Source organism: Temnothorax americanus, unplaced genomic scaffold (assembly GCF_048541705.1).
Source record: "Temnothorax americanus isolate GAGA-0224 unplaced genomic scaffold, ASM4854170v1 Scaffold2, whole genome shotgun sequence".
Taxonomy (NCBI): domain Eukaryota; kingdom Metazoa; phylum Arthropoda; class Insecta; order Hymenoptera; family Formicidae; genus Temnothorax; species Temnothorax americanus.
Window position 1 is genome coordinate 2,236,738 of NW_027509338.1, and position 26,723 is coordinate 2,263,460.

General features: G+C 36.1%; 1 long non-coding RNA gene across 2 annotated transcripts in view; it reads right to left on the bottom strand.

Annotated features, from left to right (window-relative positions):
- The window catches only part of LOC143897207 (uncharacterized), a 274,838-nt gene that overhangs the window by 43,748 nt on the left and 204,367 nt on the right, over window positions 1–26,723 (bottom strand). Inside the window, exons 5-6 of one of the 2 annotated variants that reach the window (XR_013256876.1) lie at window positions 24,749–24,828; window positions 3,850–4,277 (exon numbers count right to left, since the gene is read on the bottom strand). This is a non-coding gene — a long non-coding RNA (uncharacterized LOC143897207). Of the gene's footprint in view, window positions 1–3,849; window positions 4,278–24,748; window positions 24,829–26,723 lie in introns of those variants that run through there. The other variant, XR_013256875.1, reaches the window with a different exon arrangement.

Sequence of the window (26,723 nt, forward strand, 5' to 3'; positions counted from 1 at the left end):
TAAAGTTGCGTATATGACGATAAGATAATGTATAATAATCATAAAAATTAAGGTAAGTAATGCCTTTTAATTTATAGCTTGTTATAAAATTATGCATAAATTAATTTGGAATAAAAAATTAATTACTATTATTGCTTATGTGTATGTTAAATGCAAAATGTATAATAAAAATGCAGAATAAGAGAAAATTATATGATAAATTAATGCTACTAAAACTGTGTAATGTTAGCTGTGGGAAATTATGTGAGTCTCTACAATTTATTTATATATATTATATAATTATATTATTGAATAAATTGAATTAATGTGCAAATTAAGAGAAATTTAATAAATTTAATAAATTTAATTAAAAATTATCGCGTAATTACCTTAAATAAATATACAAATCTAATTTACCTTTCGCTAAATGCTCGCTGCCTCGCAAAATTCAGGGAATGCAATAAATTGAAATACTTGCAGTTAAATTAAATTTCACGAGCTTGTCGAGATTTGTTAATTACGAAAGTCTAGCGACGCTGGAATTTTTCCGCGAAAATCGACGACAAGCAAAAGTAATTCTACAAACGGCAATTTTAATAGGTTCGTGTCCGTGCTGAGGTTCTTCGCGTGTTCTTCTTTTAACGAAGTCGGGACAAGATTTCTGGTTAGTGCGAAGAGAGCAGCTGCGATTCCTTGGACGGCCATTTCAGATCGCGGGCCAATTTTCTTCGCGAGCTTAGTCAAGATTAAATTAGACCATCCGTTTCGCCGATTGGTCCTTGTCCGCTCCTTCCCTTGATTCCGAATGTCTTCCGGTATCGATCCAAACGCGATCCAACAAATCTACCCTATCATGCCACAAAGCGTTCGTCCGTGTAACGCATAACAATTGAATGTGTTACATTCTTCCGATATTGACGAACATTTATCACTCACGCGCGCGATAACGCTTGAAACGCTCGATTTTCCCGATTAGTTTGAAACAAATAGTTTTGCAAAAGATCTTACGACGTAAAGAAATATATTCTGGATGGAAAATAATATGGCAGAGAAAGCATATTGCAGTGATTTCTCAAGAGCACAAAAATATTCATTAAGAATAGTTATTAATGGCTTACCTAAAATATAATTACTTAAATTATTATTTAGCGAAAAAATTAAAGTTAAAAAAAAATGTTAAATAAACTTGATTAGAGTTAAACAGAAATGTAATTGAAGACGCTTTGCATGTGCATCCCGATCGGTACAGCGGTATTTACAAAACCAAGGATGGCGCAATGGTTATGGCGCGCAAAACGTTCGAGATTGGAAAGACTATGCAAGGTGTAGAAGAATAATAATGCCTAGACCATTAATTTTTTTTTAATTTTTGTGACGTTTATTAAACCTAAGTACGTGTTCAAAAAACATTTCGTTTTCTTTACTGCACTTATTGAATCACAATATAAGATAATTATTTCACCTTTTGAATTGTCGTGTGTCAAATACTTTTGAATATGATCAATAAGGACGAACCAAACTGCATACATTTATTCTAGAAATTATTAATTAAAAAATTGTTCGTTTATTATTAAAATTTTTTTACACATTAGATCCATATAAAATATATATGTATATATATTGAGTATTTTTTATTTCAAACGCTGCCAAGAATAAAGTAAAGGCCCTAAATAAAAAAAAATAAAAAAATTGAAGGGACAAACGAAACTCATCACATTAATTTTGCAACAGACTCAAAAACAATTTAATGCCACTGTATATAAAGAAATGGTGCAAATTAAAAATTTGCACTTGATGGCTTCCTTATAAAGGAAGTGATGTCTTAAGATGCTAATACAGCCCTCTGATTGGCTGATGACGCCTTATGACTATACTTAAGACGATCTTGAATATAAGACCCGACTATGAATACCAGCCTTAAAGAATTATATATAAAATAGAAATAGAAAAAAAAAAAAACTGAAGAATATAATAAAATTAAAAATAGACCGATAACTTTTAAAATTTACGGAAGTTAAAACTATTACAGACATTTTTCTAAAAATTAGGGACCTTTGATCGCGTATAAAGCTGAATCTAATCAACCAAATCTTAAAGAATTATATATGAAATAGGGGTAGAAAAGACTGAAAAATGTAATAAAATTAGAAATAGATCGATATCTCCAAATTTGCGGAAGTTGAGCAACCACGGACATTTCTAAAAAAATTCAAAAATTTAAAAAAAGGAACCCCTTTACCGATTATCGCCAAATTCAATACCAACCTTCCTTTAATGATACTCTACGATTTTTCGACGTTTTCGAACATAAGCAACACATTGGCATCAAAAACTCAAAAAACAATTTTTACTTCGGTTTTTTCTAACCTTATTTCATATACATATAATTCTTTTAAATTCGGTTGATTAGACTTAGCTTTATATGCAATCAAAATTACGGATCTTTGATCGCGTATAAAGCTGGGTCTAATCAAATAAATCTTAAAAAATTATATATGAAATATAAGGGTAGAAAAAAGACTGAAAAATATAATAAAATTAGAAATAGATCGATATCTCCATATTTGCGGAAGTTAAAGCATAAACAAACATTTCTGCAAAAATTCAAAATTTTATTTAAAAAGAACCCCTTGATTATTAGCAATTTTTATTAATTTAATTATATTCTTCAGTTTTTTTTTCTACCCCTATTTCATATATAATTCGTTAAGATTTGTTTGATTAGTTTTGGAGTTATAAAAATTTTGGTAAATTTGGCACATACACACACACATACACACATACACACACACACACACATACATATATACAGACATTTTTTAAAATTGCAATTTTTTGACGTTTTAGAACATTCTGAACACATTGAGAAAAACAAAAAAAATTTTTTTTAACGAAAAATAGTATTAGAAAATAGAAAAAGATAATTTCTCTATAAAGTTGTATTAATATTGTATATAATAGCATCTATTATTTAAAGATTTATCTACTCGGTTTCGCCTAATGATATAATAACAAAATAATAAATCAAGTGTTACATCAAACAATCAGTACAATGTTTTCTGGATAATACAACAATATTATCGAGAATAAAAGTTTATTAAATAGTAATAAAAAAAATCGTTAAAGAATCAAGCTTTCGCTTGAACCTTTCGATGCAAGGTAGTATTTATGCACCCTTGGTCTCTTCCCTTGACAAAGTGAATATTTGTTCTTAATAGATATATGTTGACGAGTTTCACGAGACTGTGTTGAGACCGCAATTTTTCCTAATCCTACAAAACGCGGGAAAAGAAGGGAAAGCAGGGAGAGGGTTAAAAAAAATCCGAGTCCGACAGCAACGCGAAAAAATCTCGCGTGAATTTGCAATGCGGTATTAAGAGCTTATGACGAAACCGTTTCGCGCACCGTCGAAGGAAAAGGAGGCAAAATGGATTTGCGCGCAAAACTTTAAAGCTTATAAGCCCCGACACGAGCGTGCGCGCGCATTTTCGCTCCGTTGCATTACTTTTATTCTGGCAACCGTTTCAACCATCCGTATCGAATTTGCATATTATTACTGTAGTCACTGGAGACGTCAACCGGTGTAATTCGACTCCGCGTCCTCCCCTTCTCTCATAGACTACCCGCTGTATTTTGTATGTAAAAGCAGCGAAAGCTTTGCCGTAGTAATTATTAATAAAATCATTTTAAGGACGATTTAATGTATCGGTATATTTAAAACTTATTGCTATTAAAGTGTTAACATCTCAATTATATCATTCATTCATTTACATTCGAAAGTTATAAGCAATTGATTGCAATTAACTATAATTATATATAATTATATATAATAATTATATATAATAATTAACTAAATATTTAAAGAAGTACTCTTTTATCAACAAAAAATTGTAATTACTGATATAAATCTCGTGTCATTTCAAAAAATATAAAATTGTGTTATCAGCGTCACGCATGATCACGTATTAAAAGTATTAAAGTAAATTTACAGTCGCCGGGATGTTTTGCCGCAGGAAATTTTCGGAGCGTATCGGAACACGTCTCCGACTTAAACGGATCCTTAGAACGATCCGTAACCGTCCGCACCGCTGACGAAGACACGGAGTTCTAGTGGCGTGAATGACAGCTTAGGAAATTAGATCTTCCAACCGTTGTCTAGAAATTAGGAAGTGTCGCCGGAGACGAGACACGCCTTTCCATCGTCCGATCGAGATGAATAATTGGTGAGCTTGCGCCGTGCCGCAGAATGTCGGACATTTAAAACACAAATTTCAACGTTGAACTCTTGGACGGCTTCCCTAAAAAAAAAAAAAAAAAAAAAAAAAAAAAAATTTTTCCCCAACCTAAAGATACCGGAAATAAATTTTAATATAAAGAGAACGTTTAAATATACCCTTCTCTAAATTGTCTATTTTTTTATCGTTAATTTCAACTTGATTTTTCCAAAGCAAAATTGATATTATTATTGGATAAATAATCCAATATTTAACGAATTTATATTAAAAAAAAATCGCGCAGAAAATTTTAAATAAATTAAATTATTTTATCGAATATGTGCACATATCTCTCGCAGTTACTGTTTAATTTCCGCAGATGTATGCAAAACCATCAGAGCTTCGCGATAATAATTCACAATATAGAGAAATGTTTGCACACACTCTTTAGAGTATTATAGAAAGGAACTTTAATGTTCGCAAATTCAGAAAGTATAAGACATGCGAACGCGCTCGCATTTAATTATTAAATGCGAAAAGCGCATTCGGGGAGAAACATACATATACCACGACTTTGATCAAAACAAAGGTTTCCTTTGAACAAGCATTTGTAGCTGTTTACTTCGTTCATTACAAACTACGACTGACATTGATATTAGATTACTATTATAACCACGTTATCCACATTTGAATCTGTCTAAACATGGCGAAAGTCAAATATGTTTATCTAATTAATTTACACACGCGTTGCGCTTATTTATTTCTTATAATTCCTTTTTTTTTTCTCGATTTCTTGCTTTGTCCCACATAGAATGTTTATTCTCGTTTTGTATTTTAAAAATCTCGCTAGATATGTACGATTGTCTACGTAAATAATAAGGTAAGATAGTCGACCTGCTTTGTAATTTTGATCAAGATCCACAGCGTGAGACTAAATATCCGAAATCTGTCGGAGAAGAAATACGTCTGCGCCAAAGTTAAGATTCCAATAATTGTTAGCTTAAGAGAAAGGATAAATTAAACTTCGGAGTAAATAAAGAAACCCATTATCGTACTATAAATATCGTGCTATATATATATAAATATCGAATTACACGATAGCATTACAAACTACGTGAATTGCCGCCGTTTGAACTACCGCATACTCCCATTCGCTCGCTTAAAATGTCTCATCCTTTAAACTAGACTAAACCAATTTGTTATTGTCACGGGTGCCATGTCAACGGCTCGAAAGACCATCAGACGCTCTCACTTTGGACGGAGAGATTCGAAAAACACTTGAAACACTCGGACAGGCTACAACAAGTAGCCAAGGCGAAGGGTCGTCGCGCAGGCGGGCGTCTTGTTTCCGTGCTCGGACGAAGGACCGTCCGCGGCACAAAAACGTAGAGCCAGACACAAATTAAACGGCTGTTAGGGCCCCGGGGTTATCCATCGTCCTGGCAGCGAATCCGACGTGGAGGAAGATCGCGCACGGCCCGGGAGGGATGGAGGAAAAAAGAAATGGCCGGGGGAAAAAGGCTGACGTGCGCAGTCTATTAGCGGAGGCATGCGGCAAGATTGTCTTGCGGTGGCAGCAACTTCGGATCTAGAAAACACTCTTCGGTTTTCCCCTATTTCTCCCACCCGCTAAACGTGTATTCTTTTCTGAATGCTCCCTCTCTCGCGATTATAGATTGTTCTTTCTTTCGGTCACGCGCAGCATCGTTGGAGTACAATTTTCTATTATCTAAGTAAATCCATCATCTTAGCGACATAAATTTTATCGTCATTTTAATTATTTTATTCCGTAAACGAATACTTGCATTGTTCTCTTTTTTGATGCCATATTAAATCAATAGCTTAACGCTTAAGCTGCTGAATAATAGTAATAAACCTATTTTGATAGAAAAAAAAGTTAATATTTAACATTTCTGTTATTTTAATATAGTGTAAAAATGTTCTTTCATTGTGTAAAACACAAATAATAAGTACTGAATAAATGAGTCAATGTTTTACCATTTTAGCGCCTGCGACATTAAAGAAGCTATTTAATCGCATTAATACATTGAAATACCTCAAAGAGTTAATGTTTTATCAAGCTCGCGAATCGTGCAGCGACGTTAAATGTTTCGTTACAGAACTGTTAGTCCAGCCACTCACTCCGCCAGAAACTACGTATACAAATTCCGAGGACTGAATAAATAAGTCCGCATTTTGTCGGACCAACACGCGACAGCTTGCGGCTTTTCCTTCGCGGCGGCCGCGGTGCGGCGGCGGCCTTCTTTTCCCGTCGCGAAAAGAACTTTCATTTTTAATGCGGTTGCACTTCCTTCGCCGTCGTGCTCGTTTATATATTACCGGCGTAATGTACCGGTAATGCGGAGACGCATGCTCCGCCGTGGCCGGAGAGAATACATCGGGACGCAAACGCGCGGTGTAATCTATTTTTGATGCGACGAGGGTGCAGCGCGGCAGACAAGGGTGGCTTACCGGTGCTAATATAGTTAAAAAGTGATTAGCCGAACCCTTTCTCGCGCGCCTTGTGACACGCGCTTCTGCCGGTTTGAATGTCGCAGGAGGAGTCGTAAATGATTGCCGCTAATCTAACGTCCCTGGACGAACATACGCACGACGTTGTAATAATCTCCTTAGTTAGTAGGTACATGCAATAACCAGCCGGCGTCGTAAAAAGACTTAATAGTATGTTTTTGTTTAATTACAAGATAATTTCGCGCAACAAAAAATTATAACGGAGCATTCGTTTATTGTGGTTTGTCAATTTGCAATATTAAATGTCTTGGTATATATATAATTTTTAAAATATGTTTAAAATATAAGTTTTTCCTCTAGATAAATATGTCATTTAAGATTCATATTTCATTAATTATATATTTACATTTGTTACACTTAATTCGTCAATATTTTATTATCCATAATTTAAAGAATATAATAAAAAAGTTTGTGGTGTATAGGTGTTTGAAAATCTAGAATGTATTTATTGTCTCAATCTTTATTTTGGATTTATCTAGAAACCGATCGTTAATTGATAAAATAATTAAATTTATCGATGTCAATTAAAACTTATTGATGTAATTACGTCACGCCGCACGAGATCGGTGCGCCGATGCCAAAGAATTCTCGTTGAAATGTTCTCCCCATTTGACTCTGTCAGAACAAGTTTCAACCCTTTGTTTGCTCATTATCCGATATTCTCATAGTGGCATAAGCCCCTACTCGACGGTTGTCGCATCGAGACTCCATTTGTGCGGCATGGAACTTGCGCAAAATTATGCAATTCTCGCAGTACGAGCCATACGTACGGTCCGCTAATGATAAAAAGATCACAGTGATGAATTGCACGAAATTGGATCGCCACACGTCTCCAAGCCGAGTAGATAAAGAAGAGAAGAGGACTTCGTTTACTAATATCCGTTATTTTTGCAAAGAATGACAAATTGTGATTATGCCACTTGTCTACTTGTGATACAATGATACAAATCATCACTATAATGCGTCAATCCTTAAAGAGATAAAGGTAACACTATAATATATATCAAACTCACAGTTTTCACTATATATACACAGTAAAAGATAATACGTAATTTTAACATTTTTTACATGTCGCAGAAAGTCCACCCTAAATTTTAAGTTAAAATGACTCATTCATCGTGTGTTACTTGTTGACAAATTAGAAATGTTAATTAATTAACATTATATTTTACATTTATATTTGTTCTTTTGACTTTATTTTTCAAGTTATATATATTAACACATGATATTAATTCTTTTACAGATTTTACTTGAATTGTGTGTAATAGAAACATTTAATTTTAGTAAATTTAATTATTTTGTGTGTCAAAGTTTACGATTATTTGAAAATTTACTTTAACTTTTGTTTGTGTTAAAATAACTTTAAGACTTTAAAAGATTTTCTAAAGTAATTGTGTTAAAAAAAACTCAAAATAATATTTAATTTCTAAATGACATATATAAAGTGTTAAGTTATCACGTTGACATAAATGTAACACATTAAATGTTAAGAAAATAATAACAGCTGTTGTATATTAATTTTACATTAAAATAATAATGAAATCTCGGTAACACAAGAAAATTTTAACATATGGACTGCTATGCACACACGATTTTTTACTGCAATGTGTAAGTATATAATGTAGTTCAAATTAAAAAAAAAATCTATATAAAAGTACAAGAGAGAAAGAAAGAGAAAGATTATTTATACATATTTTTTTATTTTTCATATTTCTAGTGCTATATATATTCACGTCAGAAAGAAAAATGTTTCGAATGTGCTTCTTCACACACCGACTGGGTAGCAAAAAAATGTATAAAACATAATTTTGATTAACCTTTCGACGCTTTAATTAACTTTAATAATCTCAGCCATTTCAAATTTTTATAAAAGCCTTTCGCATCACGCTATGGAACCGACAAGGGAAACATCAGTAATAACTCGAGATACGTGTCGCACTGTATTACATCGCGGTCTTTTGTACGTTCGTTTCTTTTCATGGTATTATACACATCCCGCAAACAACCCGGTCTTCATTACGTGGCAGCCGAATATTAGAAAATCACGGCTACAGCCGTGAAAGCGCAGCGAAAATTACACGAGCATTTTTGTCGACGTTCTCGCGCGTAACACTCGCCAATGTCAGACTTCAGACGGCTTTTTTCATTTATGCCATACGCAGATCTTGACAAAGACACGAATCGTTCACGGAAAGAGCACGCATTAGCGATAAAAGGGTATATATCTACTGATTTGGATATGCTCTGAAGTCAATTGAAATTTCTCATTTTCAATTTTACACAGGAACACAAAGTGATATAGTTTCTAAAAATATAAATAATTTATGTTACAATTTCTCGAAGAAATATGCTCTATATATTCGAGAAGTACAATCTTAGCTGCCCCCTTCGAAAGATATAACGGGCACGACCAGGCAAAGTAATTGGTGGCAGCGCATGGCGATGATTACAACGGCGACATCAATGATTCACGGTTCACGGCGTTGAAATATTTCATTTAATGGCGCGTTTAAAACTCTGCAAGGAGCGCCGAGAGGGCAAGTTTGCATTACTATCTGCGATAATGGGGAATGTACCCGTCTTTTGCCCATCTTATAAAATTCACCCCCCCTCCCCCCGAGGGAAAACATCTCGCGTCATACGAAACAACGTTCCAACTTTTTGTCTAATTCAGAGCTATAAAACTCCAGACTATATATATATATATATATATATATATATATATATATATATATATATATTTCTTTATATATATATATATATATATATATATATATATAGTCTGGAGTTTTATAGCTCTGTTATATATATATATATATATATATATATATATATAACTCATCAGATTCTTTCGTCTTCCTTCCTTCCTCCCTTTGATCAAAAGATATTGTTTGACGAAAAAAAGTTGTATTAAAAAATCTTTTAACCGTAATTACGTCCGTAAATTCTATTTAATCTGGGATATAAATATGGATCGTAAAAAAACTCGATTATCTTGAAGAATCCTGTATGTGTGCGTAATTCTCATAATTTTCTACAATTTTTATCTACAAGATGGTCCCCATTTTGCGGTAAAACTGTTTAATGCACTGTGATCAAAATATTTTCTTTAAAGTACATAATTCGCAATAAATTGCACTTGCAGAAACGAACGTTTCACATGAGAAACAAGCTGATAATTCGACGCCAGTGCGAGTCAGTTCTCGACCTCTGCTCATTCTGCTGAGGTGTCTCCGGCGCGTGTTTGCGTATGTATACGTACACACATCTACGTGCATGCATGCGTTTTCGTCGACGCAACGCGCACAAGCGCGCTTGGAAACCCGCGCTTCCAAGGGAAACCGAAGCACTACCCTTAATGACTCCGACGACAACCTGCCGGCTCCGCGCACTTACCTCGCCTCTCCCTTTATTTATAGACACAGTCAGTAAAGAAGCAGAAGGAACGGAGGAGAAGATCAAGCGAACTTGTGTCTAGAGAAAGACAGTCTTCGCGGACGCGGCATTCGTTTCAGAAAATGAGAAATATATAGTACTCTGGATGTCCGCCCATCCACGACATCCAATGCAAGTTATAATAATATATAGAGTATTGATCCCCATAAAAATTCTCAATACATTTCTAGATAGGGAGTATAGCACTAGTAAGATATTACATATTTCTTGCAAAACTAAAACCAAGACAGTTCTGGTATAATTTTTAAAAAATATTTAGAAACTAGAATTTATATAAGAATAGTCTTGCTTATTAATTCTCGCGTGTAATATTAAAATTACACATTAATATTATTAATATTTAATATAAAAATATATTATATCAATATTCAAATAAATAATATAATTGTGAGTATATATGGAAAGATTTGTCATTCTTTCCTTAACATTTTTCTTTTATGATGAGCATATCGATACACAGCAGGACATATTCGTAGTAATATATTACTTCATATATCTAAAAATCACTTTTATTCCAAAATCAATCGATCAGCCAATTAATCGATTTTTTAATCATATATACAAAACACCGGGTACTAATTTTCTTCAACAATGTCGATGCAAAAGTGATAGGATGGTGAAACTCCAGCAACTGAATGATTAGTTATGTTATTTTTACCGGTTTCGAATCCAAGAAATTCCAAAAAAACGAGAGAGGAATATAGGTATAAAGAAAAAGAGAAAGCGTTGAAAACAGTAGAAAAAACAGTCGGCTAGCGCATTCATAATCGGTTATCTTTTCATCGATTCCTTGTTAAATGTCAAATGCTTTTACGAGCGCCTTTACGAGCCACTAATGAACATTGCATATAGTCGGCTGAGTCAACGTGCGAATGTGCATGTTTCCGCAAAATATGCGATGAGTCAGACGTACAACTTCGATGTGTGTGAATGAACAGACTTAAACAATATAGAAGAAAATATAATAAAAGCATGAGCTGCACGCACATAAGTCGGATATTTAATCTCACGAATGTAACATATATTATATTCTAAATATGTGTTATGTGCATCCGATTGATATCAAAACATATTGTGCAAACCATTATAAAATTGAGAAAACTTTCGTATTTTTCTAAACAAGATTATGCGAGATTCTCGACATTTCAAACACTGAATTCAACTTCTTAATTTTATTTTATTTTTTTCATGTAACGTGTAATTAAGTACAAAATAAAATAAGCGTTTGCCAATATAACTAAAATGGTATAGAGTTGAGAAAGTTACGTGCAATCCAGAATATCATTTCAATTGCAGAAGTGCATTAGAGCATTGATTGCTCATTATCACTAACCAAAATGCGCGATATGTTGCGCAGTATACTATTAACTACTTGACGAGAGTCTCGAAGTGCCATTATCACTGCCGTCGTCGCCGTCATCATCATTCGTCGTTGCCACCATCGGGTTTTCATCGACATGGAAAACACGCACCCTCCAGACCCTCGTTAAAAACGCGCGCCAGATCCGGGGGTATATTACGACAAGCGATTCGCGGTAACGAGTGATTTACGATCGTGCTTCCCGCGGGCAGGAAATTCGTTAGGGCAATCTCTGGGATTCGAGAGATAGGCTACCGCATGAACCGCATTACAACCCCCGAAGATAAATAATGTTAACGAGTCCGTCGGAGACGAACGAGCGCACTAGCCCGCGTCCGGCTCCTCCTTAATAACCGTATGCCGTGACCTCCCTTCAAGCTTTTCGATAAAGCGCAATAGATACGTTTTGCACTTCACATCTAAAGAGCGTGCCAAGTGATTCTGTTTTATCTATACGAACACACTCTTTAACTTCAATATCAATAGTCTTCGAGTGATAATAAGTTTCTTTTAGATATATCTAGAAATTTTTTAGAACTTTTATGAATAGGTATATCAATTTTGTAAAATTAAGTGGCGAAAACCTATGTCTTTTAAATAATCACTGCAATAGCTATGTATTGTATCACATGTGCCTAATGACATAATTTATTTCAAACTACAGCATTCACCGCAAATAACCGAGCTTTCAGCTATCTTGTACACTTAATTCTCTTGCATTATTGTTACAACAAAAAAAACGGTAGGTAAGCTTTACTCCTATAATACTTTAAATGCAAAAAATTTATCTCCTCAAGAAATTGCAAAATAAGATCACTGAAAAGCGCTTGATTATAAAAAAAGAAGAAGAAAAAGTTCGTTGAGAAATTTTTCCCCGCCAGATTCAGTCGCGGCGTTATATTAAAAAAATCGCTGTTTAAAAATTTTTTTTTGCTGCAGATATTCATAAGTCATATAGGCATTATTTTGCATTACAAACAGTACACCCTATGAGAATTATCTTTCTCTAGCCCTGTTATGAAATTTCATAAACTTCTGTTGGATATAATTTTCGTTTGCATTAAGTTATCAAGTTACCATTAGTTATCATTGAAGCTAACCGGTTTCTGCAAATTGCGATGTAAGATAACAAACAGCTGACAAAGCCTTATTAATTTCAAGCAAATTTGATTTTATAAAAAAAATGATATATTTGATAATAATTATAAATAAGTCGTTTGCAATCAAAATATATGCATCATTTTAATGTTATTTATTATACAGAATAACTTACACAACTACCGCTTTATTTTCAATTATTTATAACTTAAAAACTACCGGTGCACCGGTGAAACAGCCATACTTTTCGAGGTCTATTCTTTAGTATATCTGTAATTCAAAGAAATGGCGACAGTTCTAGAGCACGGTGCACATTCAATGGTACCTAGGAAAGTCTACTTCGTCCGAGTCTAAACTCAACTTCGTCCGGAGGAATAATACCGCAATACTACGGATCTGAAAAGTGCGACGGTAGGCAAGATGTCGGTTTCACCGACACATGCAGTTTGCCAGTATTCGTCAATGTTCGGAAAGCCGCGCGTAGCTCGAATAAGTTGTTTTGTTGCTAACTAACCCAGTTTAACCAGCACGTAAATTGTTGAGTAAGTAGCACAAATCGTTATCCGACGTACGTATCCCTGTATCGCTGCCTGGATGGACGCCGTGATGTTACCGAAACCTGACAGAGATTTATTGCATCTGCCGCGCCGGTATGAAGTCGCCGATCTGCATGCGCGGCACTAGGACGGAAATGCAAGTGTAAACGTCATCAGCGTACGCGGAAATGGCAGCGGTGAGCGCCGATGCGTGGAAACACGGAATTTCGGTGAAAAATAACAACGAAAATAGAGTCGCGCTATTATGTATTCTCCAAAAAAATGCTGTAACTCTACCTCGGTATTTTTTTTCCGGGAAGAGAATCGGAACTTGCAAACCTTTTCATTCTGTGTTTCAGATCAGAGCTTTTACGATTCCTGAAAAATTGTCTATTCCGAAAGATTTCTATAAAGATGTAAAATTATAGAAGGCACCACATCGTGGGTGATTATAAGACCCGCGCTTTATTTAATCTGAGCAATATTTGAGCTGCCAACCACATCGACATACCGCTAGCTAGAACTTTGGTAACAGATAGCGGCGTACTCTGGGAAAAATAAAGACTGTTGAAACATTTTGGGATCCATGATTACGCGTAACTAAAAATTGTAATTAGTTATTCTATTTATTGCCAAGATTTTTAAGTTATACTAGTCAATTCTCTCAATTAGTTCCGTCGATACTCAAGTACGCAAAGATAATTTTGACTTAAAGAGCACTAACCAAAATGTTAATTAGGGTTACAATATCCAAATAATTTGATTACTATAATAGTGGGCCCCAAAGTGGGTTATAACCTTTAATTTTTCCCAGAGTACTTTTAATTTCATCTAAACAACAGTTTAAGTCAACAAACGCTTTCTAAATAACCTAAATAACGAACAATAGTGGTTTGTGTGTACGAGAACGAATTGAGTAAGTTCCTGTCTAAATATCAGTCAAGTCAGATCGATCGACCGGTATAATCTGCGATATAAATGTATGCCATCCTATTTCGAATAAAGTCGAATAATATTTCTACTTTCTATAAAAGAAAAAAGGAAAGAATTTTTGTTCAAATTTATCGAGGCCGATTTTCGGCGTTCTTCTCTTATTACATTTCGTATATATATTTAACACATCTGTTTTTTATTTTTACAGTGAACGGACAGAAATCCATTATTCATAGATAGATATTTCACGCGACCCCACGTTTTCTTTTGTTGTTTAAAGAACCGACAACATAATGGACAAACAGCTCGCGCAGCGTGGCGCCCGATGGAGCGTACGATATTTATTAATGCAACAGAGAATTATGTGCGACGAACAATTGTAATTTATTGACCAGCCAGCAACGGCCAGGCGCGAAAACTGCAATTGTAATTTTGCACGGCGCGATGCACCGCACGTCGCACGCATTATTTAAAATATACGGCGCGCGGACAACTGGTCCAGAATAATGACAAATATATTATTAGGCCATGCGCGAAATGACGCGGGTCACGGATAGAACAGCCATTACGACGGCCGATGTAATTAATATGTAATCTCATGTGTTGCTAATGTTCCTTCGTACATGACCGATTTAAAAAGTGATTTCCCTGCCACAAATACTCTATTTATTCATCCCATCCAACCGATAGAGTACGAATCGTGAAAATTGTTACAATAGAAAATTCTTTGTGTAAGATAAAGAAAATGCAACAGAAAATGATGCAGTTACTTCATGTAATTATCCCTATAGTTGAAAAATAAACGTTATTGAAGTAAAACATATAGAGAGAAATTGTGGCTATATCAAGTAAAAACATAATCATTATGTTTAACGAATAAATGCATATAAAACTCAATTATACAAAATTTATAACCATACCTCATATAATATGACACATATTCCCGTGAACAATGAGATATAATAAAACTTTTGTTTAAAAATTTATACTGCGACATTGTCGGAGTAATATATTATAATTATAAGAGAAAAGAACATATATTTCATAAAATAATATTTCTATTTTGCATAAATTTATTTTGTAAGCTTCTGATCAAAATTTTTCATCCTCTCCTTAATCTCAATACTGATCATTGTGTCATTTGTGTGTGTGTGTGTGTGTGTGTGTGTGTGTGTGTGTGTGTGTGTGTGTGCGTGCGTGTGCGTGTGCGTGTGCGTGTGCGTGTGCGTGTGCGTGTGCGTGTGCGTGTGCGTGTGCGTGTGTGTGTGCGTGTGCGTGTGCGTGTGCGTGTGTGTGTGTGTGTGTGTGTGTGTGTGTGTGTGTGTGTGTGTGTGTGTGTGTGTGTGTGTGTGTGTGTGTGTGTGAGCCTTAACTCTTGTCTATCAAAAAGAATATACAAAAATTACTTAATAAATCTGATGTCAGAAAATTCGGAGTACCGTTTCTGATCGTCAGTTATACATATACACTGCTATATTACCGGCCTCGCGCGCTTTTTCTCCAGAATGTGACGGGAACGTTACTAATTTGATTAAGCTCATCGCCTCCCTCTCGCACCCCTCTCCTTTCTTCCGTTAAGCAATACGACCGCATGAATGCTCCAGCCGGTATGTATGCGTGTGGGTTCGCGTATGCGTGTACGCATTAATGTGAGCATCGTATGTGATTTTCTGGCGAACCGCGCCGCCCCGAACTATCGGAGCGCGAAGGCCGCTTCTCGACTAAAGGAAATGCCACCGTTGTTGCAGGTGCGCGACAGCACCCGGCGAAGTTTCGACGCGCGTTGACCCGGCGGGGGTGCGCACGAGGGGCGCAATAATTCCCCGGCGACGGCACCGCGCTGTCCCATCCCCGCCGGAAGTGGAACGCGCATCCGCGCTCTCGCCGATAGCCCGACCCCTCGTTAAGATGTTTCTCTCGCCCCTTCTCAAAATTCGCGGAGGTCGCAGCCATAAATTTTCCGAAATTTCGCCGGTACCGAGTATCCCCCCTTCCTTCTCCCTCATGCCTATACCCTCCACGCGATGCCGCCCCTTGATGGCGCGTAGTTAACACCCGATTATCGCTGGCGGAAAACACAGCAATTGATACAGACTTCCGAGAAAACTTGTGACTGCGTCGCGTTAAATCGGTTAAATTGTCTTCTACGGCAGGGCGATAAAGAGAACGAAGCATGAGGCTTCTTGTAGTATTTTAAGTCGTAAAGTTAAATACGAGTTCTTTGCAAAGTTCATCCTGATATATTCTTGTCAGATCGTTACTAATTAAATAAAATAGATAATATTTCAAGCTAAGCGTACTGAAAATGACTTAATTCATAAATGATAATTATAATAGGTACCTAATTTATAAGATTAAGACGAGATAAGAATAAATAATTTTGAGGCACATTTTTCAGACTGTAATTAATTTAATTAAATATAACAATTATACCTAAGTGTACTGAATGACTTACTTCGTAAATACTCAATTCATATGGAAAAAAAGAATTAGCTACTATAGTAAATTTAGTTGTAAAATAAGGATAACTAACAGTTCTTGCAACGAGAGCTAATTTAACAATAGTAGCAAAACTTTAAATTAAAAGAAAGGTATTGCTAAATTATAGCTCTCGTTGCAAAAAATGTTAGTTATCCTTATTTTACAACTAAATTTGCTACAGTAGCCAATCTTTCTTTTTTCGTGAATAATTTTGAGACACATTATACGTTTCACGTATTTTAAGGGAAAAAAATACGTCTACGATACTAAAAATGAAACGGTTAAGTTTAGATCTTGGCCGCCGCTTGGCGTACTTCTCCCTGTAAAGTCGTCTAATAGATATTGCGCGAAAATGCGTATTTGTGCGGATTTCTCGCGCGATTATAATCTTTACGAATTACGAAGCAGTTTCTCCTCGTATTATCCTCCATCGGACTGACCATCTCGGCGACAGTCGAGACGACAGTGTAAAGGCGGCGACGGAGCAGGTAAACTTAATTAATAGAATAAATTTAGCGAGGATCGTAATCTTGCCAACATTTACCTTCTTTCCGCGCGCGAGTGCGAGGGAGAGATACAGAAAGCGGCGACACGGGGCGATGAAATAAGCTGCATCGCGCGACGCGCGAATGTGGAATTCCGGGGGTGATTTACGTGAGTGGCCGCGATCACGACTAACGAGAGCCAATGTCAGCTATATACTTTCGCCACTGGAAAATTCCGGCGAATGGCGCGCGGAAAAAAAAACGATAAAACCGCACGGTCGACGTCGCGCGATAGAAACTACTTCCGGTGTGTCGCTCTCTTTAATTGCGCGAGCCTGTGGTGAAAATGAGTGACACTAGCGAGACTAATGAGTTCCGCGAAGTTTCCTCAATTAGAGCAGTGGCTGGCGTGCAAGATGGCCGTTTCTTGTAATCGAAAAATTCTCGCGAATGCTTCGCGAAAAATTCGTATCTCTTAAATATTTTTCGTATACGCTTCATTACAGTGAAGAGAATTAAAAAGTTCAGAGTTTCATTGACCATTCAAATATTTGTCAGAATATTTTTATATCAGGTTATTTTATGTAGGATTTAATCAAAGTTTTATAATTTGATTAAAAAGTGTAAGTAATTATTCAAAATAGCGGGTAAAAGAGCACTTCATATGCATTTTTTACATCACACAATGGCGCTATCGTCATCATTGCAAGAATACGTGAGTAACTCCGCAACCAATAAATAATAAATAGTAAAACACTTACCGCGCATAACTGCTCCGCCGTCGCCCAATATAAAGCCATCCAAGTCTGCCTCTTTTCTCTTACTCCTCCGTTACTGCTTTTCTTCACGGTACTCACACAACACTCACTCGCAAAAATACTGTTAATTACATTGGCGTGCGCATTAATCATCAGATTACGGCGAGGTTCCCATTCGCGGTGTTTTACCAATAGTTTGAAAAATAATGATATTTTTATCTTATCTAATCTGACAATGTCTGAAAATATATAATTGAAAAAGCGGGTATTATCCGCGTAATTATTATAAACAATCTATAATTTCCACCGAATATTGCTAAAAGTTACGTAAAATATTTTCCTCGATATACGGTCACAAGAATAATTGTGAGATTTACATAATAGTGACATGGAGTTACTCATCGCTAAACATTCTTAGAGAATAATTTCGTTTTTTCTCATATACCTATCGCGATTGTGTTTCGAAGAGTAGTACAATAATGAACGGAGCTAATGATAACAAGATGATCGTGCAAACACCCATACCACGATACACAACGTAAAAAAAAAAAAAAAAGTATGGGTCGTCGAGTGCGCCGGCCGTATCAGCCAATTTATCGTTACCACGAAATATTCATGAAATTAATGTAAGTATACCGACTTCTTTTCCTCGCATACCGAATTAATTATAAGCGGTCGGTACTATCGATTGCTATGCTTTCTATTACTTAAACTAATCGGATTTGTACGTGGTGTCTAATTGCATCGTATTTTAAAATTTTCGCTGACTTTATATGCGATGTGCCTGTCATTTTCGATTGGATAACGCACGAGATAATATCGGAATCGGAATCGAAGGATCGTTAAAAAGGCAATTGACAATTGCGAAGCAATTTATAATAAGTTCTCTTTATCCCGCTTTGGTTTTTACTTCCAAAAGAATGCGCTATATAACTCAAAGGCAGGATTGAAAGCGCCTATATACGCTTCTCACCAAAGAGGAGCTTAACCTCCAAATAAAAATACTTCCAAGAGATAAATCGCGTGAAGAGAAATATAGCGGTCTTATTGTAACGTCGTCAACTCTTACGAATTGTTGATCATGTGTTAGTTCGGATTAATCAATCGTGTGAATTACCATTCGGCGAGTAATCACAAAGTAGCATCGCATTCTGAGGAACGATGCGACGATACACGCAGCGGCACGCGCCACTTCATACCCGTCCGAGGCACGCCATACGAATGCAGGATTGGCAGGTGCCGGTGCCGGCGCCGCGCGCGCGCGCCGCCGCGACCTTGTTTACGCAACGGCGCGCATACGTCATAGATATAAAAACAATACCACCCTCCGGAGTGCTATGCCACGAAATATTTAACGTTACGTTTGAAATATACACGTGCCGAATATTTCGTTTAAATATTTCGTTATATTTTGCAGTCGATGGGTCACTATCGCACATCAAAGCAAATGTTTCTCTGAAAAATAAGATATATATATATATATCTTTTTAATTTTTAAGAGAAAAAGATTGGAAAAATATTTGATCGAATCAATTAATTTGATTATCACTTTATTTGATTGTCACTCGTTGTTTTCCAAATTTTTACGTCCCAAAAAGGATGAAATTGTGTAATGTTAATAAATCAAAAATTGTAATTTTAATAAATCAAAAAATAAATAAAATTAAATTGAACGCGGAACATATAGCGATACATATTCCTGATTTATTAAAATCACACAATTTTATTCCTCTTAAAATGTAATAATTTCAGGAAAAATATAATAATAAATTAATTTTTATTTCCCGATTAAAACAAAAATAGACATATTATTTTTGAATTTTAGATAGATATAAATTTCAACTTTTTTTAAAACGTAAAGCTAATTCCAGTTTTTCTTTTAAAAAAGTATTAAATAATTTGTAGCATATTGTAGCAATTAAAATTAATCACATTGTCGATATCGGTTGATTCTGCTAGTCTATTTACATATATATAACCAAAGCAAATGTAATTGCGCTACAATTACACATGAAACAGATCTGTTTAATCTTTAAAATAAACTACAGGGTTTTTTCTCGAGTCACGACAATTTCGCTCTAGGAAAAAATATACAATAAAATGCGAAATATGACACTGATTTTAAGTCATTATAACGTCTCATGGCGCTCTAAAAGTTAAGCGTTTTTTTCTCGCATTTTACACTTTAGGTACTTGAACAATGGAAACTAACATAAAATAAGATAGTTACATTTAGTGTCAAGCCTATATAATAAGAATGTCTAAAACGAAAGATCGATTGTTTCTCTTCGTCACACAAGTTCGAGCGAAACCAGCCTGCGAAAGGTGATAGAAAGCGGCATGGCAGGTCTCACGATTTATCGCGGAACGAGAAGAGTGAAAATTAGTAGACCCATTAAAGATTACGCGATACCCTCTGAACTCTAGGTGGTACTCGACATTACGACGACGCCAAGTACGCCGAGGGGATCAATTCTTTCGCGCCGGCGAGAAAGCGCGACTTTATTTATCACGCAGGTAACAACTTCCGCAATTTTCCGGCAACCTTTTCCACGTACTCGTCTCCTTTCGCTTTTCCTCTCGGCATTTCAATCCACGTCCGCAACATAATGATGTAAATGTTGATTAAACCGACATTTATTTTTCCAAATAAAAATAATAAACAGTCTAAACGATAACAAGTAAATGTGTATAATATAAAAATATGTGCAATTTAATACATTAAAAAAACAATTGCTAAAATAAGATCTCTTTTATTTGTACGTAATTTATAAGATCGTGTAATTTTGAGTATAATGAGACATCAACAGACGTAATAAAGTAAAATTTTGCTTCAAAATTCCTTACCAGATAAAAATTAAACACGGAAAAATTGAAATAAAAAACAGCGATTAACAAGACTCGTGCAAAATTGATCGGAGTAAACCAGCACAGCGCGAACCTCTTATAATAGCTGTATAAAAAAAATGCAGGGCGTAATTATGTACTAAGGAAACATCTTGTTTTCCTGAGCGATAGACAAGAAAGTGGATTTTATCTTTATGATACGCCGAGCGCGTAAAGCATCGCGGGGTGATGTCGTTACGGGGAAAGAACGCTCTTTTCCGTGTTGGATACTTTGCGCGCCCGACATTCGCGCTTCTTTATTCATTATTTCATTCGCGATAGCGCCATTCTCCTCCGCGTTGGTATCTTATCCCGATGCTTGCGCGCAAATTACACGCTCGGGTATCTCTTTTATTATTCGCTTCACCATGTTTATATACGCTTTATAACAATACTGTCATCGCGAAGAAGAGAAAAACGGTTCGGCATTGCGCATCCATTAACCACTTCGCCCTTCCGCACGCTGTACGATGTCATTAAACCAAAAAAAGGGCCGTGTAAGAGCTTTGTGCATCTTCAACTTTACATCCGTACTTACGTCACATACATATATTCGCTACGAGAGAAATGCTCCGATGAACCATTCTCGATTTTTTTTCGCGTCGACGGAGCGCGAGAGAGCCACTCGCATTTTGTTAATTGAGCCTCCTCCAGTTAAGATTTCGAGGAGTTTCAAGTAAAGTTTCTCTAATGAATAAATACTTTTAAAGCGCGTCACTAATCTATTCGCCGAAGGCGTGATCGGTTTCAAAGTGTATGCGTGAACTATTTCGACATATATATTAGTCATTTAAGGCTTCCAATGCTCAAAATAGCTGCTATATTTTCCAAGCTTACCTTGAAAAAAAAAAAACAAGTGGTTGTATCATTTATTTTAAATTAAAAAATAAATAAAATCTATTCTAACCTAGGTGGTTTAATTTTTCTTAACAAAATTATTATATTACAAAATTGTTATTTTATTCAATCCAAGTGATTATCTACCTCAAAAAAACCTAAGTAACAAATGGTATCTGTTAAAAAATATAATATGTGAAATCTTTTAATACCCGCGCCAATTACAAAGAGAGAATATTATATATATATATATATATATATTGTACATACACACAATATTCATAAATTTTAATAATTTAATAATTATGATGCGTCTATAAATAATATATGATTCCAACGCAACAATTTTCATGTCTTTTTATCTCGTGATATTATCTGTGCCATTTATATATAAAATATTATTGTATCTTTTATAATTTACAAACTGCTACTTACGCTAATAAATATCTGTGATTAATGATTTTATTCATAACGTAACATGGGAAAATACTATTTTTATACTGACGCATAATATTTCCGCGTGACCCCCCGTCATTGCTCTTTTATTTGCCATAACTCAAGACGCGGGAAGAAAAAAAAATTGGCGACGAGGGAGGAAGAAGCGAAAGAGCGTACGCGCGTAGGAAGGCCGTTCCGAAAGTGATTTATTTAGTTTGGAGGGCGCGAGCATGCGTGTTCTCATTCAAACTTGGCGATTTTTGCCCAGGCTAATCTAAAGAAGCACAAGCGTTTAACGTTCGCCAAGATGTTATTAATCACTCAGGTGGAAGCAAGGGCTCTGTTTAACGCCGACTTTTACACGAGCTTCCCCGTGGGCGAGAACCCAGGAAGAGATGCATCGCGTTGCGGTCGACGTTGCATATTAGACTCGCTGGACTCAATCCGAATAGCGAATAATACGTTATGTAATAAATTCTATTTGAAGACTATTAGAGCGTGGCGCACACAATTTGGGGCTTCCTTCCTCCGCTCTGCGCCTCAATCTAGTACCGTAATTTAATCAACTTCCAGAAAATAGAAGCTAAATGGCGCGCTGGTGTAAATTGACGATTTTTGCATTACAAGCCCGTAATGTGTTTATTAATCATCAACCCGTTATTAATCATTCGCCGTCGCAAAGGGAAAATAAGGCGGGGGAGGAGAGAAAATAACATAAAATGGAAGTAAAGTGGCTGTTTAACGTCGACTTGTATACACCGACATTTCGCAGCGACTGTGCGAGATATCTGAGGAGTAATTATAGATACACTAATACTCCTGTTGCAATTACAGTAATATTATATGCAAGAATATAAAAAAAATAATCGAGAATCTCCAATCGCAATTAAATAATTTAACATTCGTTATCAAGATAAATATTGAAGTACCTCAGATAAGCTTGCAAAAATAAGAACTCACATATCAGTTAAATATTTCCCATAATGTCTTATAATTTAATAACCATAAAATTGGATTAATTCAACTTATCGTATCGTATATACATACGTTAAAGAAAGAGAATATCACATTGTGCAGCAATAAAATACCTATTAAATTGTTTTCCTCTAAAATCTTGAACGCCAATTACAAACGGACGGAGTAAAGTAAATAGAAACTTCACCGCAACGATAAATTGCATTTGAAATCTCACCTGACCTAGATATCGAACCTTAAATACGAAAGCCTGAGAGCTAAAAAGGCGTAATTAGAATTCATGTAGGCGATCGTGTATGCGAAAACGTATTCTCGAATGAGAATTCACCGGAGCGCAGGCAATAAATAACTGGCATGGCGCGGATAAAGGGATTGATTGAATTTAATTTAAACGTCGTCCGCCACCAGCGCGATTCGTTCCGATTGACGTGGACTCGAATGGGCAGCCTTAATTTATATGGAAAAGAACATAGGGGCGTATGCCAGATATTTTCCTTCACCCATAAGTTCTTTGCTAGATCGAGAGAGTCGGTCTTCACTCACGAAGAATTTCCTCGAGTGAAATTTTTTCATAATTTTTTCATTTTTATAACTTATAGCTACTTTAACTCGGTAGCTTTTTTATCAATTAAAAACTAAACTATATCCAAGTAATTTCAATTAAAAACTGATAACATTTTCAATCATTCATGATACAAAATCTGCTCTGAGATGTTTTTTAAGAAACGATATACTCCAAACTGATCGAAATTCATAGAAAGCATTCGAAAAGAAGCGCCGCAATACCTCGTCGTATACACGTGATTTTGCATGTAAATTCCCTCAGTAGAATTTTTTTTATATTACGAGGTACGTCTATCTCGATATTTCACCAAATCGATTTGCATCTCGTTACGTGAATATTTATTTCCGTGTTATATGTTTTGCATTTTTTCCCCTCTCTTTTGCGTTTACGAGGTGCTTTTCCTTTACCTCCCGTTTTTACTCCATTTTGCGACGTAATATCATTTTAACACGCATCAAGCAATGTATCAGTCATATGGAACATCTCACCGAATCAGATAACGAATAATGCATGAAGTCAAACATCCGATTTTACGAAACATGTCATGTCGTATTGCATTGATTTCATTTGTCTATAGATAATCGATTTACTTATTTTGTCGATTGTTGTCGCTATTATACATAGCATGATAGTTTTTTTTTGTAGTTTGCTATATACAAAATTAATTTACTCTCCGCATTTATACTATAAATAAATTTTTTTCTATTTGGAGAGAATCTCTAATAAATGAATATATTAAGATTGTATTCTTCATGGCTTGGTTCAGCTACGACATCGCCAATCATGTTATACAAAAAGACAACGTCACTCTATTCACACAAAGCCACAAAGCAATAAGTGTTACTTTATTTATTATCCCTTGATTATCCGACAAAAACGGGACAATAACCGCGATAATCATCTCCGCATAATCCGATTATTTCCCTAGAGATGGACAAGTTCTTCCATCATTTGTCATTTATCAGTCACACAGCGGACGTTATCACCTAGCAGTGCGGTGATAAACAGCGCGATACGATTGGTAAAAAGTTTGAAGGAAATTAAGTCGAATTATCGAAGACAAACGCGCAATTTTCACGTCCGCGAACAAGCGTTAACAGGTTTCTCACCGAGACATAAAGCATATAATTCGCACAAAACGCAAATCCAAGTGTATCGCAGACAATTACCATAAAGTTGTTATGTTAGTATAGTAAGCTGTGAGAACATTTCTACCTTATTGCGCAGGATATAGCCTGGCTGCTCGCTTCGTCGACGATCTCGGGGTAGAATAGGGTAGAATCTCCGAACACCGCCTGGAAACCATCCAAAAGTGGACATTAGATTTACGAATTTCATATTAAATCGTTGAACACGTATATGTAATTGGCTCTGGGGTCATATCTGAATAGCGTTATTGTGTAAGCGCTATTGTAATATTATCATTACAACTATCAAAACAGTCAAAATGTTTGTAATTTTTTATCAAATTTATAATGATGCATTTTATGAGTTTATATGACTTTTGTTGCATTAAATAATTAAATTGATTGATTTACTTTCCTTCTTTTCCCTGTTCTCAAAGATATATATAGTATATTTATATATAGTAAAAATAAGTATATATACATAGGTATCAAGAGACACGGTAGTGTCTCGCGCCAAGTACACGCGGAGCGAGACCGACCGTGACTCTTTTACGCGACGCGACGAGTTGCGAGTACCCGAGATGTTGAGATCTCGATAACGAGTGAACGGATCAAGTTCTAAGTAGGCTTGATCGATAGCTTGGGGTCCAATTAGGGGGGGGTTTCTCTCATAATATTCCGCTACGTGCCCTACGAGCGGAGACATTGCGACGCAAAGTCCAAATGTGAAAATTTTTTTTTAAGATACGTATACTTCTAACGCCGACGTCTGATATGATGACGTCATAATCAGAAACGTTACTTTCACTTTTTCGACGCTGGCGGCGCAGGTATCGCCAGTTTCGATATCGCGCGCGTATTTTGAAATTAGGTCGATAGACTTATCGGTCAGAAGGAATATTTCTATTTAGGTAAATTAGGTATATATATAAATAATATATATTGAGTTAACGGAAAAGAAGTTTCTCTACGCTTGGCAGAAAATGCCGCTAGAGAATTTTTAAGTCGATTCTTATGAATTAAGCTTGAATTCGATGTTTTCCGTAGTTTTCGGTGTCTACGTGTATTAATACCTTGAATTCGATGTCCACGTGTCCCAGGTTGCTGATGACGGGATCCAGATAGTGCGCTTCAGAGTTTTCGGTGTCCATGTGTAATCGTACGTTGAATTCGATGTCTAGGTGTCCCAGGTTCCAGGTTGCCGATGACAATGTCTAGATAGTGAGCTCCGTAGTTTTCGGTGTCTACGTGTATTAATACCTTGAATTCGATGTCCACGTGTCCCAGGTTGCCGATGACGGGACCCAGATAGTGCGCTTCATAGTTTTCGGTGTCCAGGTGTAATCGTACGTTGAATTCGATGTCTAGGTGTCCCAGGTTGCCGATGACAAGGTCCACATAGTGCGCTTCGTAGTTTTCGGTGTCCAGGTGTAATAATACGTTGAATGCGATGTCTAAGTGTTCCAGGTTGCCGATGATGAAATTTAGATAGTGAGTTCCGTAGTTTTAGGTGTCTACGTGTATTTATACCTTGAATTCTATGTTTAGGTGTCCCAGGTTGCTGATGACGAGGTCCAGATATCGCGCTCCGTAGTTTTCGGTGTCTAGGTGTAATAATACTTCGAATTCGATGTTTACGTGTCCCAGGTTGCCGATGACGAGATCCAGATAGTGCGCTTCATAGTTTTCGGGGTCCAGGTGTAATCGTACGTTGAATTCGATGTATAGGTGTCCCAGGTTGCCGATGACAAGGTCCACATAGTGCGCTCCGTAGTTTTCGGTGTCTACGTGTATTAATACCTTGGATTCGATGTCCACGTGTCCCAGGTTGCCGATGACGGGATCCAGATAGTGCGCTTCATAGTTTTCGGTGTCCAGGTGTAATCGTGCGTTGAATTCGATGTATAGGTGTCCCAGGTTGCCAATGACGAGGTCCACATAGTGCGCTTTGTAGTTTTCGGTGTCCAGGTGTAATAATACGTTGAATGCGATGTCTAAGTGTTCCAGGTTGAAGATGACAAAGTCCACATAGTGCGCTTCATAGTTTTCGGTGTCCAGGTGTA